This window comes from Dermochelys coriacea, chromosome 3 (assembly GCF_009764565.3).
Source record: "Dermochelys coriacea isolate rDerCor1 chromosome 3, rDerCor1.pri.v4, whole genome shotgun sequence".
Classification (NCBI taxonomy): Eukaryota; Metazoa; Chordata; order Testudines; family Dermochelyidae; genus Dermochelys; species Dermochelys coriacea.
The window spans coordinates 72,623,733-72,647,961 of NC_050070.1; positions in this window are offsets into that span (position 1 = coordinate 72,623,733).

Consider the following 24,229-nt stretch of genomic DNA (forward strand, 5'->3'; position numbering starts at 1 on the left):
CTTAGTGTCTTTGCACTGTATATATCTCAAACCTTGATTCAGCCCTGGAATATAATGTCTGTTGTTGGCATATTGCAGGGGCATTAGTAGAGGCAAATGAATCTGGAAGGTATCTGCAACGGTGCAAGTTGCCTGTAACCCCTGCTGCAGCATGGGGGCCCAAGTCAGCCAGCTCAGCCTCCAAAGTAGGTAGCACTGTCCATGGAGGAGGCATGGTCAGGTCACCTACCACTAATTCAGTACCTGTCCTGAGCAACCTCCACTGTTGAGGCATCTATGGAGACCTCATCCCAGTTTAAATAGCGTTTTTCCCCCTTGCACAAACCCTGGGGAGAGAAGAGATGTTACAGTAAAATAGAGTAGGATGGGAGGAATACAACTTCCTCTCTTCTGCTAAAAACAGAGGAAAGGCCCCCATTCTTCAAATTGCCTTGAGTAGGCTATAGAGCTTCCTCATGGCTTCTCTTGCGTCTTAGTTGGGGTACTGAGAGTCTTCCCTTCTGGTACATTGTACTTTAATTGCTGCAGCAAGGCAAACACTGTTTGTCTTCCTCTGGGAAGTGAATGAACCCCCCCACCCCCACGCCAAACACAATGTCTCTACTGGTGCTCAGGAGTATTTTTCATTCCTTAGTGACAGTAAGGGTGAAAGCCCAATGTTTCCTTTACCAACCCCACCCATTCAGATCTTATGTGTATTCAAGGAATACAGATGCATGCAGTCAATGGTACAAGGCTACAGATTAATGCACTCTGACTTTCAATTTCATATGGTGCATTGTACTATGATAATGTAATGGTGGGAAGAACTTGTTTTGCCAACTAGGTAATCCAATCAGAGATTCTAGACTTTGAATGGATCTCAGGTTTAAGATCTATATGGCTCAGACACATTGCAGCTTCTGAACCACTGCAGGTTATATTTTATTTCCAGCATCAGGCCAGGTATTACTTTCCAGCAAGAATCTTTATTACTGACATAGAACAGGCTTCCATTTAGTTTTTATGTTACATTTCCCAAGAAAAATGAATGGCTTAAACTAAGAGAAAATTGTCATGAGAGGGCCCCAAAAGGCATCAAGAAAATCACCAAACTGTATTTTAATTAATACATGCTTGTTATTGTAATGAGTAGGTAACCAACCAACAATGGGGTCCAATTGTGCTAGGCACTGTACAAATACAGTAACAAGAAGTTCCTGTCCTGAAGACCTTGTTATCTAAATAGATCAGTCAGACAAAGGGGAGGGGGAAAGGATAGAACATACAAGCAAATGTGCTGGGGGAAAACGCCATGCTAAGTGCATTGATATTTTTTCAAGAGAATAGTGGTGCATTTTTATTAGCTAACCAGCAAGAAAATGGAAGACAGAGAGGAGAGGGGAACAGAGTGAGTGAGCAGAGGGAGGGGAAGAAGATAAGAAGGGCAGGTATGGAGTGAGAGTGAGGTGAAGAGACTGTGAGACAGGGCAGAAGGATGTTGGAGCAAACAGGCAATCAGCCCAGGGTAGAGAAAATCCAGTCGTAAGAATGCAAGAACATAGGACTGGAAGGGACCTCCTGGGTCACTGAGCCATGCCCCCTGCTAAAGCAGTGAAAATTGTAGGAAATAGTACCAGTACCCTGGGTCCCTACTTAAGCTGCTTCTGCAGTTGTTCTGTTGGCTTCATTCTCTGGCTCCATTAATACTACTCACTTCTGCTCCAGTTCAGGGTCTGATTTTCTACCCCAATATGTACTTTAGCACAACTGTGGTTTTGGAAAGGGAGCGGAAACCTGCTTTAAGTCCCCAGCAGGAATAGAGCAATCTCCTATGCCTCTTCTTCATAGTTCCCAGTGCAGGGAGAAGGCACCCCCATCTAGTGTATAGTCAGAAAATGGATGCAGCAGGGAATCTGCTCCACAGACACTATGCCTTACACTCCATTGCCACTCAGTCAGTATGCCTCTTCTTCATAGGCTTATGCCAGGTTTTACACTGCTGGAGTAACTCTATTGTCTTAAATGAAATTGCCTTGATTTCCCCACACCATGGTTCAGCCTCCCAAGAGACATTGCTGAGTCTAAAAGGTGTTAAGTGTACCAAACTTCTTGCTTGTTTCAAGCTGGTGCTTCTGCCTTTCTTCACTACAGTCACAGTAGGTGAAAAACACATGGGAGAATGAAATCCCATAAATGAAATCGAAAATCTCTTAGGATGATTAGTTTAGGCCAATGATAACAGTATATTTTGTGTGCATGTCAGATTCTTTTCCACTCTCAAAGTAGTCATTTAGATTTACTTCATTATAGCCACTGAAGTACCTTAAGAGAGCAAGAGAGAAATAGAGTGCAAGACAGAGTAATAATAACCCTTAAATGATGAAGTCTCTCTCATAGCACAACTTCAAATAACTCAGACAACTATTCTTTAATCAACTACACAAGCACTGGTTCAACTGAATTCAGCTTAGCAGCCATGGGAAAACTCAGGGAGAGAAATGCAGAGGATAGGGGAATACCAGCTAAATCTGAGAGAGAGCACAATTGGTAGATATTAGTGGTTGGGTACTTTATAAATAGAAGGAAGAATACCAGACGGTCAATAGAATACACGCGCAGTGTGATTAGGGACTGATTCTGCTGCATTAAAATCAATGTGACTTTTGCTATTGGCTTCGATGAAAGCCAGAGCAGGCTCTTACAAGTTTTATCTTTCTCTGCCTGCTTTGTTCGCTTCCTTTGCTCCACCCTTCTCATCTCTGACTTGATGATCCATATGCTGAAATAATCTTCCTCCTCTCTCCTACCATTTTAGCTCATCATCATTTCATACTGTTCCTTTTAGTTATTAATCTGCCCCCCCTCTCTTTCAGCAATATCCCCATCACCCACTCCTCATCTGACACTGATTTCATTACACACAGCCTAATACACTATTGAATTAAAGGAGTGGGAGAATAGGTAGGTGTCACAGAGATTGAGCAGCTGGGTTGGCTTATAAAAATAAGGGTGCTTCAGAACATTAAAGGATGAAAAACAAGAAAAATCTCCTTTGTACTATTGGACAGTGGCTCTCAACTTTTCCTGATTACTGTACCCATTTCACGAGTCTGATTTGTCTTGTGTATCCCCAAGTTTCACCTCACAATTTACTTGCTTACAAAATCAGACATAAAAATACAAAAGTGTCACCGCACACTACTACTGAAAAATTGCTTGCTTTTCCATTTTTACCATATCACTATAAAATAAATCAATTGGAATACAAATTTACTTACATTTCATTGTGATACTTACCATATAATAGTATATAGAGCAGTATAAACAAGTCATTGTCTGTATGAAATTTTAGTTTATACTGACTTAGCTAGTGCTTTTTATGTAGCCTGTTGTAAAACTAGGCAAATATCTAGATGAGTTGATGTACCCCCTGGAAGAGCTCTGTGTACTCCAGGGGTACATGTACCGTAGTCGAGACCCACTCATATAGGAAAGAAAACCCTGGAAAAATGCATCCGATGAAGTGAGCTGTAGCTCACGAAAGCTTATGCTCTAATAAATTTGTTAGTCTCTAAGGTGCCACAAGTACTCCTTTTCTTTTTTTAATAAATAATATGGGTAACATTTTCAAAAGTGCCCAAGTCCCATTTTCAGGAGGGACTTAGGTACTTTAAAGCATAAGTCTCAGTGACTTTCAATAAGACAGACTCCTAACTCATTTAAGGCACATAGGAATATTTTACCCCTTATTTTAAACTACTGAAATGCTTACTAGCCAGCTCTGATATTAGGCACCTTTCCAGAGCTAGGGTGCTGCCTGAGGTTCCTGGCTTTGGCCCCAGTTCAGCAAGGTGCTTAAGCATGTGCTGACCTTCAAACATGCTAGTAGAAGAGTTGGTCAACATTTTTTGAGTAAAATTTTTTTTGGTTGAAAAAATGGCCTTTTGTACAAAACCAAAATATTTCACCTAAACAACTGACTTCTTTGAGATGTTTTGTTTTTCATGACATCTTACAAAACATTTTTATCAACAAGTTTTAAAAATATGGTCACAACCATTATTGAAATGGCTGTAAACACTTTTTGGTTACTAAAACCAGGGTTCAATGAGAATTTGAATAACACATTTTGATCCATTTTTATTAAAAATGACATGAATGTTTGTAGAGAGACTAGGTGGCTCATCTTCTGAATGTATGCACAACGTGCTGCATGTGGCATGTGACCAGGATTCAACACCGAATGTGATCCGCTGGTTGGATCATTAGCTTCCCCAGGTTCAGCCCGGTAATGACGAGGAGTGCAACATGAACACCGATCCATGCCGCCCACAGAGTTGGTGAGGTTATATCTTTACTTGGGCCAACTTCTGTTGATGAGAGAGACAAGTTTTCAAGCTTACACAGAGCTTTTCTTCAGGTTCAGGAAAGCTTGAAAGCTTGTCTCTCTCACCAACAGAATGTGGTCCAATAAAAGATATTATCTCACCTACCTTGTTGCTCTAATATGTAGGACCAACATGGCTATAACAACACTGAATACATGAATGTTTTTAAGAAAATTAAAAATAGGGCTGTTTTGAATGCTATGTAATGGAAACAATTTTGAAATTTGTTGTGAATATTTTTTTTCATTTTCTGACCAGTTCTAGTGAATAATTTTATTAACTTCAGTGAGGCTCCTATTTTTGAAGGTGGGTATGTACATAATTAAATTGCTTAATCGAGGTCTTCATCTGCTTCCTGTGCCTCACATCACTATCCATTTGCCAATTCTCTGTGTCTGTTTATTATTAGTTTGGCTATTCTAGCTCTGTTCAAGGAGGAGGCAACCAGACTGCCACTGTAGGGAAATCAGAATTGCTGTGTGTTTACTTCTTGCATCTCTCGCACATTGCGTGATGGAAACAGATTGGTCATTTCCTACTTAATTTCACTTTTGGTTTCTCATGCACTCCACAGATTGTTGTAGTACTTGGACCCTGATTCAGCGAAATAACTTACTTTGCTGAATCAGGACCACAAACACAAGGTTTTTTATTTGCTGAGAAATAACTTTTCTCTGTATTATGGATATATGTTATTGTACAATGTTTTTAAAAGCTATTTTAAACCTATTTTGACCCCTTAACATTCTATAACTCAGGGGATTAATCTTACATAACATTAATGTTTTCTCAATGATTTTGCTTGTTATGGTGGCTAGTTAACACATTTATCCCAAACTCCTAAAATAGAATTCCAATATAAATTACATATTTATAAATATCTTAACATGCAATAACTAACAAATTATATAAAACAATATGGAACGGTTACTTTCCCTTCATACCATTCTGTGGTATTATGAAAAGAACTAAGGGTATGTCTACAGTAAAATTAAAAACCTGTGGCTGGCCCAGGCCAGCTGACTGAGGGCTAAGGGGCTGTTTAATTGTGGTGTAGATGTTTGGGCTTTGGGACCCTCCCACCTCTCAGGATCCTAGATCCCAGGCTCCAGCCTGAGCCGGAATGTCTACACCACAGTTAAATAGCCCCTTAGCCTGAGCCCTGCAAACCCAAGTCAGCTGGCACTGGCCAGTTGTGGGCTTTAATTGCTGTGCAGATATACCCTAAGTGGACTTTTCTGTTCTCTGTCCTATAGGTGGTGCAACCAATTTATTTCTTATTTAGTTAGAATTACATTCAGTTCTCCTTTTCCGCCAATAGGTGGCACTAGTAATTTCAGTACTGTATTTATTGTTGCATAAAAAGGACAATGACATAATAGGAATATTTTTAAGAGATTAAAGTAGAGTACTGAGGAAACAAGACATATTTCTTAACTGAGAAGAAAATGGCAAATCTATATGATCTCTCAACTCTTGAGGATACTATTGCCTCATGTTTTTGAATTGTTCTGGTTATAATACATTTGGTATGTATATACATAATATTGGTTTAATACATAATACAATTGATGAACCCGTTTAGACAATGTGTAAAGCACAATATGGGTCAGATTAAATTGTTGGTGTAAAATGTTGCTGTAAATGGGCATAACGCTTGGCTTCAATTGAATTTTTCTGACTAAGAACAGTGGAAAATTGGACCCTGGGTACATAGAACTATATTTTATTGTGTGTACCATGTTGCCATCTTTTAAGGATGCAATATTTCACAATTATTCTGTAGAATGTCTTATGATTTTACATTGAGGTTAGATTCATATGTTAAGAATTGGTTCATGAATTCAGTACAAAAATAAGTACGACAAGCTTGTGAATGCTAGTTCTCTTGAAGGTATCCGTTCCTATCTATTTTAGATATATTTGGCTAAGGAAACTGAACATGACTTTATCAGTGCAGCTCATGAAATATAGTACTATTGAAATTAAATTTGTGCCCTGCAATATGTACCAAGAGACAAAATTTTCAGCATACAACTATTTTTATTGAAATCATATCCATGTCTTATACAAATCAGACTCATATATCTTTCCAAGATATATATAACTTGTGCATTAGTCAAATGAAAGAGTGAAAATTAGAATTTATGGGTCAAATTCTCCAGCCCATTGAAACCACTTAAAGCAACCTTAAAGTAGATAGGGAGTCAATATAAACCAGAATCCAATACCTTACTCACATTGATTTCAGTGGGATTGCTTGAGGACCAAGGAACTATTCAGTGTGAATAAAAGTATTAGAATCTAGTCCATAGTGAATAGAGATGAGTTTTATATTGGCATACTTGGCAGCATTTTTATATTTACTTAGGCTGTGAGATATATATCAAATTATGGGTATTCTTCCCAAGAGTAAGTAGTTATTTGAATACATGCTAGCAAATAATGAGTGGATAATATATTTGTTTTTTTAATTCAAGGCAGGCTGTTCTGGAATACCTGAACCTCCTCAGATCAAAATCCCTTTTGAAATTCAATGGGATTTAAGCACATGATTAAGCATTTTCCTTAACAAAGATGCTTTCTTGCATCTGTGTCTTTGAGAGGATTGGCTTTGGTTATTAGTTTTGCAGCTATCTGATACAAAGAATATTCTTTTTTAATCTTTAAGAAAAAGAATGAAAACATTTGAAGAAAAGCTCTGTGTAGCTTGAAAGTTTGTCTCTCTGACCAACAGAAGTTGGTCTAATACAAGATATTAACTCACCCACCTTGTCTCTGTAATGTCCCAACAGCAGCACCTCTAATTATGTTCACAGTTAAACACACTCTTCATTATGATTCATTATGAAATGGGTGAAGGGAAATGTTACATCGAGGGTCTTACTATGAAAAATGCCCGAAGCTAGCCTGCAATTTTTTTGAGGTAATTTGTGCTTGTAATTAATTGTGTGGATAAATGATATATAGATGTTTTAAAGCCATATTTGTGTCCCACCCGGAAAACTGTGCTGAGAACAGCTTAACTGCTGCACAGGGGCTGGGCTATTGTCCTGTTTAGATGTTGTTTGTAATTATTAGAATTGGCTGTTGGGAGTCTGAAAGGACAGGAAACAGGAAGGAGGGGGGAGGAGTTGAGAGGCTGGGAGAAAACTGGGAGAAAAGGGTGCAGCAGCAGCTCAGTAAGAGGTTTCTACTTTGAAAATAAAGTCTTGTTGAAGCTTGTTAGTACCTTACCTGATTGATACAACATTTTGGCAATGAGGTTGCATCTTCTGCCTCTGAACTCACCTGCACCCTTTCTGCAAAGCCCAGGTGAGCCTCCAATATAATGATCATTACACAGGAGCTAAAGAAAGACAAATTGGGTTGAACTCATTGAAGAGATCTTATAATTTTTCAATCAAAAACAGGAAATAATTGACATTCAATGGGATCTGAGTGCCTAAGTCCTGTTTGTACCTTTGAAAATCTCTCTGCATGTAGGGTTTGATTCTGGGAGATTCTAAGTACCCTCCACAACCATTGAAATCCATGAGGGTAGTGATAGCTCTTTGTCTTTCAGGACTGAACCCAAAAAGTATGTTCTGTGTCATGTCTTATTCCTTAATTGATTATCACTGGGTATAATTCATATTTCATATGATTCATGGATTACAAGGCCAGAAGGGACCAATGTGATCATCTAGTTTGACCTCCTGTACAACACAGGTCACAGAACCTTCCCAAAATCATTCCTAGAGCACAGCTTTTAGAAAAACTTCCAGACTTGATTTAATTGTCAGCAATGGAGAATCCATCAGGAGCCTTGGTAAATTGTTATATAGTTGGCTTTATCACAGAAAAATCATTTTGATTTATTTGACACATTGTATATCAGAGAGAGGTATGCATAAGGCTATTAATGTCTCTCTGAGATATTCCAAGGATGCAGGAAATGTATTTTAGTATACCCTGTACTACAGTATCATTATGCCTAGTATGCTGGCACTTTTTCTTTTCTTTTAATTTTAAAATAGTATTTTGCTCACATTCTTTGTTATCCCTTAATATAATAGTCTGACAATAGTTCTGGCATAGAGAACTGTATTGTAAATACTGCAGACCCTTAGCTGGAACACAGCAGTTGGAAATATAGACTGTAATAGAAATGTAGATTATAACAATTCAATTTGTTACTAATTTATTATAGGCTATCTGGTTGTTAATTGTTCTCTTTGGCTCATAAACCTCAAGGTCTGCCTGTGATATGTCAAGTGGCTAGGTCATGTTCTCTAAATAAATATAGCTGTGTCATATAAAAAGAAAAAAATGTGTCTGAGAAGTATGATATTTTCCCTTGTCTATTGCTATATCTTCTGGAGTTATTGGGCAAGTGAGCCTGTCAGAATGTTTAAAAGGACGGAATTTAAAACATAATAATGTGACCTTGAGACTAGATTATTTGATTCCAGAATTTGTAGCTTGGTGTAGTTACTCTTAAAATGTAAGTCACTGTCTCAGAGCAAACAAAGTTTATATGATTTGTGTGGTTAGTAGCTTCACTTAGGTAGCCTGCAAAATTTAAGAAAATAGAAATACTTTTCCATTCCTAGGGTTGGATTCTCCTCTCAACATCAGCTTGTCTTGACTGCAGAGTTAACTAGTATCTCTTGGGGATTATCTCTAATCCAGCTCCCCTCCACACACACAAACTCTCTGGCCTGAGTACAGTGGTTTTTTACACCCAGGCGAGCTGGCCTGTCTGTGACATAGGCTAAAGTGTGAGTGCTGCTTACACTGAAGTTGATAACCCACCCACTTTGCAGTGTAGGCACAGGCTAACTCACTTCAGTTCTAGTAGTCCTCCAATGCCTTGCCCCAATTCCCCCCATGAGCCCAGAAGTTCTCCACAATTCACAGGCAAGTTCTCCACAATTCATTGGGAAAAATCATAGAGTGACTCAGCTTACTGTATCCCAAAGAACCAGGGGACATACCCCCCAGAAGTCCTAGTGCCACACATGAGTGAATGGCTGCTCACACCAGAGCTAGGTGAACCAGGTGCTCAGTCCTGGGTGCCAATCACCAGGTTAATGCTATAGTGAAACCAGACCTTTACACTACTTCCACAGAAGTGTAACTTCCTGTATTCCAGTGGAGTTATTCCTGATTTACACCAGTGTAACTGAGAGGAGAAACATGCCACTAGTATCTTAGGACACATCACCTCTAAGTAAAGCTGTCTGTAGAGCCCTGTGTGAATGCAACATTTATATCCACAGATGCGGATAGCCATGGATGTAAATCGGATAGCCGTGGAGCTGCAGGGCTCTATCAGGAACCACAGCAGCGAAAGCAGCAGCATGTCCGGCTGCCACGCCCAGGAGCCAGTGCCCTATGCAGGCAGCTCCTCTGGCATGGCTGTACCGCCTCCAGCCCCACCCAGTGGGGCGGGCACCAGGCTCACCGGCAGCCATCCCTGGTCGTGCTTGTGTGTGCAAGTGGCTCACATGCCCCCAGAAAGGAGACTCAGACAACTCCACAGAGGAGCTAATCAAGCGGGGCGCTGGCTTCTGCGAGTGGCAGCCTGACATGCTGTTGCTTTTGCTGCTAGGTTCCCAATAGAGCCCTGCAGCTCCATGGCTGTCTGATTTATATCCGTAGATAACTGCATCCACAGATAAATTTGTATCTGCCCAGGGCTCTAGCTCTCTGCTATCCATTATCTGTAGCTAATTCAAATTTGTCAACATAGCAATATTGTAGAGAATGTTTCTGTATTTATTAGAGACCAACATCTGAAGTTTTTAACTCAGTCCATACCCAAGTAAAGCTCTCATTAAAGGTTAGTGGGAGTTTTGCCTTACTAAGGAATGAGTAAAACCACTGAAGATTTGGCCAACAGTGTTCAGTTGGACAATACGTTTAATTCGCTTTCTGTTTGTCATTTTTGACGAATTAGATGTTGTTTGGAGACTGTTAAACACGGCAATGTCACTGATACTGCTCCCAGTGACTTAAACGAGAACAGAAACAGGCTAAATATCTATGTATTGCTCAGGGAGGACAATGGAAAACTCCATAACTATGCAACTTTCTTTCATTACTCTTCATTAAAAAAGGAAAACAAGCTACAACTAAATTACAACAAAATTGATAGAATCTTACTAAAATAATAGAATCCCATTTACAGTAAAAAAAACCCATAACAATACTGTTGAACCAATTTATATCTATTAGAAGAATCAGTACCAACTAGTGGTTAGAGAACACATGACTGGGATGCATGCATTCCCAAATCTAACACCACAGTTACTACACTGACATTCAGTGAGCCACTGACAGTGTGTCTACACTGCGATAAAAATCCCACAGCACAGAGTCTCAGAGATTCGGGCTCTCAGGGCTCAGTTTGTGGGATTAAAAATTGCACTGTAGATGCTCAGGCTTGTGCTGGATCCCAAGCTCTGAGCCCTTCACCCTTCGTGGGATCTCAGAATCCAGGCTCCAGCCAAAACCTGAACATTTACATTGCAATTTTAGCCCCCCGCCCCAGTCCAAGCCACCCCAGTCCAAGTTAATTGACCCAGACCAGAAGTGTCCATGCCATATGTCCTTCATTGCAGTGTAGATGTACCTTTAGAGTCTGATGCTGCAAGCGGAGAATCATCAAGTTCTGTTGGTTGTTTCTTTATCTCTGAATTGGAGACAATGATACTTTCTCCCCTATCCAAAGAGGGTTTGGTGGAGATGAATTAATCCTTGGAAGAAACTCTGAAAATGCTAGTCACTATGCTATTTTATTTATTTCTTCTTATTTTTATTACTGATTTAGAATGATTATAGAAAATGTTTAAGGGTGATCTTTTTCCTTTCAAGAAACATTTGCCTATAATAATCAGTGTACACTGTATTAGCAAGATGTAGCAACATACTGGGCTAGAGTCTCAAACTTTGTTCCCTTTTCTAAAGATAGGGGCTGTGTTTTCCCTTATCTAGTGCTCTGGGACCTCACCTGTCTTTCATGAGTTCTCAAATATAATCATTGTTGCTTCTGAGATTGCTTCAGCTAGTTCCTTAAGTACCCTAGGATAAATTTCATCAGGCTCTGGCAACTTAAATATGTCTAAATTTTCTAAATATTCTTTAACCTGTTCTTTCCCTATTCTGGCTTGTGTTCCTTCCTCTTGTTCTTAATATTAATTGAGTTAAGCATCTGGTCACAATTAACCTTTTCAGTGAAAACTGCATCCATTTTAGCTCTTCTTCCCCAGTAAGAAGTGGGCCTACACTTCCGTCATCTTTTTCTTGTTCTTAATATAGTCGTAGAATTTGTTATTGCCTTTTATCTTCCTTGTTAGGTATAAGTCACTTTGGGCCTTAGCCTCTCTGATTTTATCCTTACATTCTTGCACTATACTTTTGTACTCCTCCTCAGCAATTTGTTTATGTTTCCACTATTTGTAGGGTTTCTTTTTGATATTCAGGTCATTAAAGAGTTCCTGATATAGCCATCTTGGCCTCTTACTATTCTCCCTATCTTTCCTTCACCTTGAGATAGTTTGCTGTTGTGTCTTTAATATTGTCTCTCTGAGAAACTGCCAGCTGTCCTGAACAACTTTCTCCCAACTTTCTCCCATAGATTCTCTTCCCATGGGACCCTGCTTACCAGTTATCTGAGTTTGTTGAAGTCTGCTTTTTATGCTGCTCTCACTCCTTCCTTTCCTTAGAATTATGAAATCTAACATTTCATGATCACTTTCACACAAGTTGACTTCAACCTACAGATTCACAACCAATTCCACCCTGTTAGTCAGAATGAAGAGTAAAATGTTTATCCCCCTGGTTACTTCCTCTGCCTCCTGAAACAAGAAGTCCCAATGAATTCCAAAAAGTTACTGGAGATTTTGTGTTTGTCTGTGTTATTTTTTCAACAGATATCTGGGTAGATAAATTCCCTCATTACTATCAGGTGTTGTGTTTTGGATATTCTGTTACGTGTTCCACAAATACCTCATCCACTCCGTCCTTCAGTTTTGATGATTTATAATACACTCCTTCCATGCCATTTCCCCTGTTTTTTTCCCTTTTATCTTCATCCAGAGACTTTCAACTGGTCTGCCTCTCACCTCCTTATTTACTTCAGAACAGGTGTATATATTCTTGATGTGTAATGAAATACCTCCTCCCTTTTTTTCCCTGCCTCTCCTTCCCGAGCAAGCTATACACTTCTGTACCAGTATTCCAGTTATGAGATTTATCCCACCAACTTTTTGTGATGCCAATTAAGTCATAATTTCATTCAGATCTGATTTTCATCTGAAAATATGTATTTTCATCTCTATTTTTCCTCAGCCTTTTAATTAGCTTTCTTTCTTTCTTTCTTTCTTTCTTTCTTTCCCATTAGGGGTCAAATGTCCTCCATTTTTGCCTTTGTATTAACTGGGACCACTCCTCCCCTTTTCCCCTCCTTTCAGTTCACTCTTGTCCTTCTATTTGCAGACCCTAAAGATACTACATCATTCAACAGTAGTGGTATAAAACACTGTATTAATGCTTTAGCTTTTGGACAAACAGTATATTTTTCTGCTTTTGTTTTTAATAAAGTCAGTGCCATTCCTTTATTGTTTAATCTGCAGGAGTATTTGTAACTATTTTGTCCCCAAAGATGACCAATATTAGCCTCCAGGAGGGAAAAATATTTCTAGTAGAGTGAAATACACTCCTATGAAATGGACCAATATGGACCATACACCATTTTAATCTCACTTCAACTATATTTTGAGAGATTTGAGACTTAGTATATAGGCCTAATGCTGGCACTCTGAACAGTGATGAATTTCACCTGCAAGTGATACTGTATCTTATTTTGCAAGTTTGCCAATTAGGAATAGATAAAACTATGAACAATCACCAAGTCATTTTTATTATCGTGATTATTATTGTAAATATTTAATATAACCATTTTAATTTCTGCTGGTTATTTCTTGTTTCCCTGACAAAGTTGTGCACAAATTAAAGAGTGTTTCCATGGGAAAAATATATATAGAATCAACTTGTCTTTAAGGAAAGTTTGGAAATATTTTTGAATATCCTTACAGCAGCACTGTAATTTTTAGCTATCTTCCCTTAAAGTTACATCTATAAACTTGTAGAGGGAAGAAGGCTAGTTATCTTTGCCTGGTTAAAAAAAATCTAAGGATAAGGATTGGACATAAATCTAAACAATTAAAGCACAACACAAAAATGCAAGCCTCAGGATGATTGAATGGTCTGCCACTCTGCAGTAGATTTAGGGATATTTTTCCATTTCTAGTCAGATTGGATGAAAGCTATCAAGCAGTCTTGGTCTAAATGGATCTTGCTTGATCTACCATAATAAGAATGCATACAGTGTTGGTAGCCTCCCTGGTATACCTTGTGCTGATTCTGAATATTGATAGGAATGTGAGGCTCCTAAGCTGAATAAACTCTTATTTAGCCTGACTTTTTGTTCCAACAAACACTAGGGTTGCCACCTTTCTAATCACTCAAAATCGAACACCCCTGCCCTGCCCCGCCTCACCCCTCCCCTTCTCTGAGACCATGCCCATTCCACACCCCTTCTCTGAGACCCTGCCCCCACTTGCTCCATCCCCTCTCCCTCCATCGCACGCTCTTCCCCACCCTCACTTTCACCGGGCTAGGGAAGGGGGTTGAGGTGTGGGAAGGGATATGGGCTTTGGGCTGGAGGTGCAGGCACTGGGGTGGGGACAGGGATGAAGGTTTGGGGTACAAGAGGGGGCTCTGGGCTGGGCCAGGGGGTTGGGGTGTGGGTGGGGGATGCGGGGTCCTAGTGGCGCTTACCGTGACTCGGAGGAAGTAGCTGCCAGGTCCCTGCAGTCTCTAGGCACATGGATGGCCAGGTGGCTTTGCGCTGCCTTCACTCCAGCAGGTGCTGCCCCCTGCAGATCCTTGGTTCCCGGCCAATGAGAGCTGCGGAACTGGCACTGGGTTGGGGAAGCACACGGAGCCTCCCAGTCCCTGGCCACCCCAGTGCCTAGGGACCACAGAGACTTGGTGGCTGTTTACAGGAAATGCACAGAGCTATGTCAGGTAGGCAACCTGCCTTACCCCGGGCCCCAGCTGCACACCAACCAGACTTTAAAACTCCAAAGCGGAATATTATGATGCTAGAGGCCCATAAGTACTACATCACTAACTAGTGCTCTTTGAAAAACCTTTGGCTGTCAAAAAATTGAGAGAAAGATCCTGCTATCAGGTTTTGCAGAAGAGAGAATCATTTTATATATGTATAAAACTATAAACAAATACAATATCTACATAATTTATTAGCTCCAGTAATCTTGGTATAAGAAAATTCTATATTATACAGCAGAGAGTTCTGGAAGCACTGGTGAACCATGATGTTTCAGCTATTCATGGAAAACCCATGCTAGATGCTCTGTATCACTGAAGGCTAACTGCGGCCCTCTGCAGAATCTCCTCTCTATACTATGCCAGTCCCAAATAGGCCAATGCTATTCCCAGGTAATGGTTTGTGATGTGCCATTGTGATGGGTCAGGTTATTGGATCTTTTATCTTTCATCTGATAGTTAGATTGTTAGTTCTTTGCATGTATAGTGCCCAGCACAATGGGGCCCAAATCTCTGCTGAGGGCCATGATAGCAATGCCAGCCTGGAGACACTGTGGCCTCATGAGCTGCCCACTGGTTGGGGCAATCATTTTTATCATTTCTAGCCCATGGAGTTCCCGTACTCAAAACTTAGCTACTCAAGCTTTTTGCAGGGAGTAGGGATTTTAACTTCAGCCTCAGTCTAGTAGGAATCTAATTTCTCTTTGTTTATAATTCAGTTATTACAGTGTCTTTTCCCCATTTATCATAAAAGTTTTCTGCCTTCTGATTCAGAAAAGAAACAGTTGCTCCACTGGGGCATAATCCCTTAGGAGACTCAGACAGCTGGCTATTTTTGGGTCCAGGTCTGTTGTCCAGATCGGCAGGATACATTTATGTGCTAAAGTCAACAGAAACAGGAGGCATGAAATATCTGTAGCCTAACGTGCTATATTCCCACCAAACCTAAGCAGAAATAAGAGAACAGACAAAAGCTGCAGGCATAAGACTGTCATTTTTCACTTATGAATACTCACAAAGTGAAAACTGGTAGTTTCACACATCTCTAATTGCAAGAAGATTCAGGTTCAGAACTGAGGTTCCAGACCATAAAATGATAATTTAGCCCCAGCACAATATATTGCAGATGTAATGCACTTAGATGCTGAAAGTGAAGGAGAGGTCACATCTAGGACCTCTCAGAAAAAAGATCTAGGCATCATTATGAATCAGAGAATGAAGATCTCTGTTTGGTATACAGTGGCAGTCAAAAAGTAATAAGTGTGGGATAGAGAGCAATATGGAAAATAATATACTACCATAATATCAATCAATGGTAAATCCTCACATTGAATACTGTTTTCAGTTTTGGTCACCTCATCTCAAAAATGAAACTGCAGAAATAGAAAAGGTCCAGAGAAGGTGAACAGAAATGGTCATGTGTGTGTATGTGGGAGGGTTGAGATTCTATATAACTAGAGAGAAAGAAGCCTTGAACTATTTAGTTGTGAAGCAGAGGAAGATGAATAAATATGTTTAATATAAAGACTAGTCAGAGGCTCCAATATACTCTTTCCCATAATGCAAGAACTCTGACACTTAAAAGAAACACATATGAAATGGATATTATTATTACAAGAGGTAATTAACCCATGACATTAATTTCTGCAGAATATTATAGATGATTCTGATGTAAAATTAAAATAAAATTAATCTTTTATAGGACTCATAATTGAGCATTAATTCGAAAACAATCAATCCCCATGCTTCAGGACATCAGTTGATCATCCACTTGGGTCAGGATGAGAGTTCTCATCCACCAAGGACAAGCAGAAGGCAACATAATTTTTCTGAAAGTGCTGTTATCCTCTAAAAAGTGAATCTGACAACATGACATAGTGTGTTTACTTGTTCATTGTCAGTCAATGACTTTCAGATCAAATGTGCACAGTTTAAATGCTAATAGATGTTTTTTCTAACCAACATTGCTGCTATCTCATCCTGGAGTCTGAAAATCAACTTGTATTCTCTCTGGATCATGTGTCTGCAACATTCTGCAAATGGAATGCATAGTCATTAACAAATTCTGTTGTTGACTTGTGGAACAGAATAAAATTCTGCTTAGTCTTGCAGCATAAAAAGTAATAAAGATCATGAGCTACATCAACCCTCTCTGAGTCTAGAGGAAGCGAGGACCCAGCTCAAGTTCCTTACCCTCAGCATGAAAGGTAGGGAAGATGGATAAATGGGACTGTCCCTTCTCCTGCCAACTTGACTTCAAGATAAGCAGGGAGGAAGCAGCTGTTTTGCTGGGGTCTGAGATGGGGTAGGCAAAAGTATTCCTCTTTCCCTGGGAGTGAGACACCATGAACAATGACAGTCATGTAATGTAGTTACATTTCTCAATTCTAGCTTTTGTGTTCATATTATATTGTGGGTGTTAAATTGTGGGTGAAATTAAAAGGCATGAACCTGCCCCGCAAAAATAGAAGCTACTTAACAAAGTCAAGGCCTTGATATTCACATGAAATGGAAAATATAGTTCCTGTATTTAGCATAGTTTAAATTAGAGGAGAGCAAATTGTTTATTCAAAGAATTTTACCTTTTTATTGCTTGAGTCTAGTTGGTGAGCAGAGGGCCCAGGTTTTTAGATTTTTGAAGATCTTAATTTCAGATTATTACTTTTGTGTCAGAATAGGGGCCCCTGTGTCTGAGCCTCACTTACATAAATTGACAAAAACCACATATGTGTGGAGGACCCTATGATGTGACCGCACTCCCAACCTGTCAGGCCACATAAACTTCTTGACGTGTACTTGAGTCAGACACAAATTAATACTGAAGTTAGGAGTCTAGCCTCTCCTGCTGCTGTGAGAGTTAATAGGAAGAAGAAAATGTTCCCTGTGCCTTCTGTCCTTTCACATAGATAATACAGATTATGGTATGATCCTGAGTAAGGAGAAAAAAAGGGAGTAAGAAGTGACTATCAGTAGGGCACTGTGTCTGTCACGGAGGTCACAGAAGTCACAGATTTTGTGATTTTCCACAACCTCTGTGACTTCTGCAGAAGCCAGTGTGGCTGACCCCAAGGCTCTGCAGCCAGCTGCTCGGGCAGCCCTGCAGCCAGCCACAATGGCTGCTGCTTGGGCGGCCCCAGGCAGCTGGACCTGGGGACTGCCAGAGCAGTGGCCAATACGGCTGGCCCTGGGGACCAGTCAAGCAGTGGTCCTTGGGGTGGCTGGAGCAGCTGCTGCTCTGGTAGCTCTCAGCAGTCGTTCCTGGGGTGATCACAACAGCTGTTCCAGCAGTGGTTTCTGGCCGCGTCTGACAGCTGTCCCCTGGGTGGCCCTAGCAGCTGCTGCTCCAGCGGCCCCCAGCCACTGGTGCTGCTGGCCCGGTCCCACAGCAACGGTCCTCCAGGCCACTCCCTCCAGCAGCAGCCCCCTCCCTGTGGCATGCCCCCCACAGCTGGGGCCCCCAAGGCACCCCCATAGCTGCAGTCCCCCCACAGCGGCAGCTGCCCCAACATTTAGTCAGGGGTATTTATAGTATAAATCATGACAGGTCACAGAATGTGAATTTTTGTTTATTCCCCCTGACCTGTCCATGACTTTTACTAAAAATACCTGACTAAATCATAGCCTTAAATATCAGCATTAAGAAAGTTGCAAATCCCAACGGTATTCAGGCATATGTCATGTTTGTGAAAATTCATGATGAGTTATCTGTACAAATACTGTTGTATGATCTGGATACTAAACAGGCGTTTCACAAGTTGCTGAAGTTGTATGATATGTTTTAGGAATGGTGCTTATGTTCTGTGATTTAGACTCAACATACGAACAAAATGGCATCTACCACACTGCTGGTGCTCTACAAAGTTTCCTATACAGATGCATGTGTGACAGAGTGCTAGGCAAGAAAGACTGAGTGAGTACTCTGTTCATAGCAGCTCCAATCAAGCAAGGCGGAATGGAGCTGATTAAGCAGAGTCGTGCCTACTCTGTGGATGGGGCAGGGGGGAGAGGCTAATTAAGCCATGAGGCAGCACCCACAAATAAGTACAGGAAGGAAATGGAAAGAGGGAAGCAGGCAGCAGGGGGAGAAAGAGAGATTGCTCTCCCATAAAGAAAAGGAGTACTTGTGGCACCTTAGAGACTAACAAATTTATTAGAGCATTTTGGAATAGCCTTCCAAGGGAAGCAGTGGGGACAAAAGATCTATCTGGCTTTAAGACTCTACTCGATAAGTTTATGGAGGAGATGGTATGATGGGATAATGGGATTTTGGTAATTAATTGATCTTTAAATATTCATGGTAAATAGGCCTAATGGCCTGTAATGGGATATTAGATGGGTGGGATCTGAGTTACCCAGGAAAGAATTTTCTGTAGTATCTGGCTGGTGAATCTTGCCCATATGCTCAGGGTTTAGCTGATCGCCATATTTGGGGTCGGGAAGGAATTTTCCTCCAGGGCAGATTGGAGAGGCCCTGGAGGTTTTTCGCCTTCCTCTGTAGCATGGGGCATGGGTCACTTGAGGGAGGCTTCTCTGCTCCTTGAAGTCTTTAAACCACAATTTGAGGACTTCAATAGCTCAGACATAGGTGAGGTTTTTCGTAGGAATGGGTGGGTGAGATTCTGTGGCCTGCGTTGTGCAGGAGGTTGGACTAGATGATAAGAATGGTCCCTTCCGACCTTAGTATCTATGAATCTAAGTGAGCTGTAGCTCACGAAAGCTTATGCTCTAATAAATTTGTTAGTCTCTAAGGTGCCACAAGTACTCCTTTTCTTTTTGCGAATACAGACTAACACGGCTGCTACTCTGAAACCTGCTCTCCCATGTTTGTTACAAGAGCTGAATATATTATGAAGGTGGTGGGAATCCATTTGTAAATAAACTGCACAAGGTGTTGGACCAGCACAAGGGTATCTGTGTTGTTTGTAGACTGGGACAGAAGCAGGAACCAGGAGGCCCTGTTACAGCATGTAAATAATAATCAGCAATAAAGAGGGATATACTGGCAATACAAGGAAGCTATGATTAGCTAACAATTATGAGGCAGTTTTGGCTGTTATAGCTTACCTTAGAAAAAGAATATCATTGGTAAATAATGTCAGCTTCTCTGTTTGGAAACTTGAATTGTTGAAGTAAAAAAACCACAATTTCTGACATGTAAGCACATTTCATCAGAGAGATTGGCCATGAGGTCCACAGCTTTTCTTATCTTTTTCTCTGTCACTTGCTTAAATCTACATCACACCAATAATGAGTGAAAGTTGTTACCATCTGAAGGGTGCTTAGTAGCTTATGTGCAATAAATTGATGGCCTCAGTGCAGATTCTAGCTGACTGATTAGAAACATCACACAAAAAATGTCTATTGCAATTCGCATTAATTGGTGCATTTATGGTTAGTTACAGATGTTTTTAAATTATCACTGTCATTCCTCCCAACTCACTCATTACTAGAGCTGAATGAATAACTGTGGGTTTTTTGGTTCGGGGCTGAACCAAAAAATCTGAAGAAAAAAAAAAAGGTTAATTTCAAACCAAAATCAATTTGTTAATTTTTGTGAGTGAAATCAAAATACTGGAAAAATTGTTTTGAATAGACCGAAACATTTCAGCTGAATCAGTGTAATTTTTTTAGGGTTTTTTTTTTTGTTAGTTTGTTTTTTACCTTTATGGCTATGTGTTTTTCAACTGGCCAAATTTCAAAATGGAACACCATTTTGAAAAAGTTGAAACAAAACATTTTAAAAATTTCACAATGAAATGTTTCAAAATGAAAAAGTTGAAATGAAACTTTTTGACTTTTTCAATTCCCCGCCCCCACAAAAAAAAAACTATTTATCAAATTCACAAATAGATTCAGAGCCCAGCAACATCATCCATTTCTCCTCCTTCCCCATATATTTCTACTTCCCTCAAAGCCCAGTCCTCCTACCATAATCCAGGAGAAGGAATTCCTTTTTAAAATAGAAAAAAAGTTACTCAAAATCCAATGAACAGCTACTGAAGATACTCCTGCTGCTTCTCTTGCACTTGAAGTGCTGTAGGAACCAGCACTCAGCTTCCGGTGTCCAAAAGTGTGCAGGGCCATGGCGATCCTACACTTATGAGTCCTGTTATTTCATGTCCACTCAGGTGGAGGGAGGGTGTAGTTTCTGAATAAAAATCACCCTTCTGACAACCCCTCTCTACCAGCAAGACTTCTGTCTGTGGCTGTTGAAAAGGGTGCAGCATCCATGCATTTAGCTGGCAGTACCATTCAAACATTCCTCCAGAGCTGATACTACAAGTAATCATGGATCAATATCTGCATATTAACATACTGATCATTTCTACACAGGGTATAGAATATTATCTCACCCAGGAGCTTATTATATATTATACAATATTGGTGATGTCAGATAACAATAGAAAGACACAGCATATCAAAACCCTTTTTGATAGCATATGATTGTTAACAACCACTGGTAGATTGCTACTTCTAAGTGTGATTGGTGCTGCTGGAGGACAATTCAAGACATCACTGTTACTTAGCAGGTGAAACACACAGGCCATGATCAGTTTTATCACAGCCCTACACTTTCCCCAATATGGAAGCTTCTGAACCCAAACTGCTTCCCAAAACATGTTTCTTGAAGTTTCTGCATTGTCCATTTTGGGGGTATCAATCCATGGCATTACTCATTCACTGGCTGTGGGAGTTTGTTCCAATTCCTAGGATTACCTTATCATGATGAATAACTGAGTGAAGATGTTACATCATTACCATTAACATATCAGTGTTGAACTCAGGATAATTAACACTTGAGTATCATCTACATTATGGTATTTTAATTTCAGGCTTCTCTGTTTTTAAAAGAATTTAATTAAATCCCTTACTCGCCACCAGAGTAGACACCCTAATTTCTTGACTTTTAACAACAGGTCAGTCCGGTACCTGTGCTCCTGGCATTGGAATATCCTGATTACTCATGCCAAGACACTCAACAAATAATGCAAGTGCAGAAAAAAATATTGCCATACCTAAGGAAGCTCCCTAGACCATGAAAAATATTTTATAACTAGAAAAAATTATTATACAGAGATCTTTATTCACTGCTACAACTACATGTTCAGAAAGAGGCAGTAGTTTAGTAACATATTAGATACAAAATGTTAAAATAATAGGGTAATTCTTCTCTTAAATACAGCCTAATGAGAATGTGGCAGTCCTGGCCATGGCACAAGTTGTGTGATGTATAAATTGTACATTAACCTCCATTTAATTTATTTTCCCAGGTGATTTTAACAGTACAGCTGATTAATGCCAGTAGCACTACAGAAAATTGAAAGTGGAATAGCTTCAGGTGTAAAATGTGGTTGCTTCATTGTCCTATTTAGTTAAGTAATAAACTGAATGCTCGTTGGTTAGAAAGGAATCTTGATTTATCACATCAATGTGTTCTTTCTTGTTATTTAATATGTGGCCATATTTGACCTCAGTGGACCAGATTCATCTCTCTTATATACATAAACATCATCATTTGCCATTATGAACATGTGCTGAACATTTGCTTTTCAAAATTGGCATAAGATTAATTATGGAGTAAAGCACCAGTCAGATGTGGTTTAGTAGAGATTTGTTCTATCAGCGTTCTTGTCCCACCAGCAGGGATTGCTTACCTGACTTTCCATGGTTAAAGTATCCAACAACAGTTTAATTTTCAGTTATTATAACAGTACAACCATTACAACCTCTCTCTTTTAATATGTAACACACGACAATGTGTTTATTGGAATAGAATAATCAGGCAAACACATATATTGCAAACTATAGTTACAGTTTCAGAGTTGACTGTCACAAATTTTCTCCATGAAGTATAAAAAAACTTGTCTACTCTAGGAAATTAATCCCTCACTAACAACAGTTGTCAACAATGTAGCCTTTTCCTTCAAGTAGTGTAAACAAAAATCACTTAACTGCAAGTGTAGATGGGGCAAAGCTGTTTTCAGCATAATAATAGAGTAGATTGGAATTAGAGGGACCAGAACCGGGATCTCCTAAGTCTGAGAGTGCCCTAATCCTGGGCTATAGAATCACTTCCACTCTCACTGTGTCTGTGGCCCAAAGCATGTTTAATTTATGAATACACAATGGAACTGCTTCTTCAGGAGAGACCGAGAACTGCTTCAGCAGGAGAGATCAAGAGAGTGCTGCCTTAGGCTATGTCTATATTACCCGCCGGATCGGCAGGCTGCGATCAATCCAGTGGGGGTCAATTTATCGCATCTAGTTTAGACACAATAAATCAACCCCCAAGTGCTCTCCTGTTGACTCCTGTACTCCAGCGCCATGAGAGGCGCAGGGAGAGTCGATGGGGGAGCAGCAGCAGTCGACTCACCGCAGTGAAGACACTGCGGTGAGTAGGTCTAAGTACATCAACTTCAGCTATGTTATTCACGTAGCTGAAGTTGCGTAACTTAGATCGATCCCTCCCCCTCACCCCTTCCCCCCCTCCCCCTCGCAGTGTTGAACAAGCCTTAGTTTCTCTGAAAAATGCCGACCTGGCTTAGGTGCCTAACTAGGAGAGGGTTCATGGCTCTGAATCCCAAGTGGAGATAGGTGTCTCCTTTTGAAGGGCAGGGCTTAAGCAACAACACCTCTCTTCAGCATTACCTATTGATGTATTTGAGAGAGTCCTCATGCAGTATGCCGGCTTTTCTGAATCATATTCTTATGTGCCTAATTCTTCCCCTTTATTGTATAGGGAGCCTGGAAGCCTAGCTCAGGGTTGTGAGTTTCGCTAGGCCCCAGAGTGCCTGAAAGTTAGGTGCTGCAATGCTTAGTATTGCAGTGCCTAAGTCTCCCTTGTGAAACACACCCTTATAAACTGTGGTCCACTCACCACTTACGCAATCAACAGAAAAGGGCAATAATTGAGGGATTCATCCTCTCATCCAGTCGCAGCTTCTGGTAGTTAGAAGTTTAGGGACTCCAAAGTATGGGGTTGCATTGCTGACCATCTTGACTAATAGCCATTGATGGACCTATCCTCCATGAACTCATCTAATTCTTTTTTGAACCTAGTTATACTTTTGGCCTTCCACAACATACCCTGGCAACAAGTTCCACAGGTTAACTATGCATTGTCTGAAGAAGTACTTCCTTATGTTTGTTTTAAACCTGCTGCCTATTAATTTCATTGAGTGATCCCTTGTTCTTGTGTTATGGGAATGAGTAAATTACATGTCACTATACACCCATTTCACACTATTCATGGTTTTACAGATTTGTGTCATATTCCCCCTTAGTCATCTCTTTTCTAAACTGAACAGTCCCAGTCTTTTTTAATCTTTCCTCATATAGAAGCTGTTCCATACCCCCAAATCATTTTGTTGCCTTTCTCTGTAATATAACCTCTCTAACCTACTCAATATTTCCATTTATACATCCAGGGATCTCATTAGCAAATTAAACAGCACCAGAGTGTATCTCATTTTGATACAAAAATTAAAAATAACATTGAAACAGATTCAACCAATGAAAGGTTTCTAATAATTGATCAATGGTTTGACTCCAGAACAAATGTTGTTGGGCAATTTGAAAGCTATTCCACTCTCCATTGTCCTTTACTGATTATAACTATCTCATTATATGTATTTTCCCAACCACAAAGGGAAATAATTATCAACCAAAATACATAATCTGTTAAAAAAATTTGCAATATAATCCCAGATTGCTAATGAAAATAATTCTTAAACATTAAA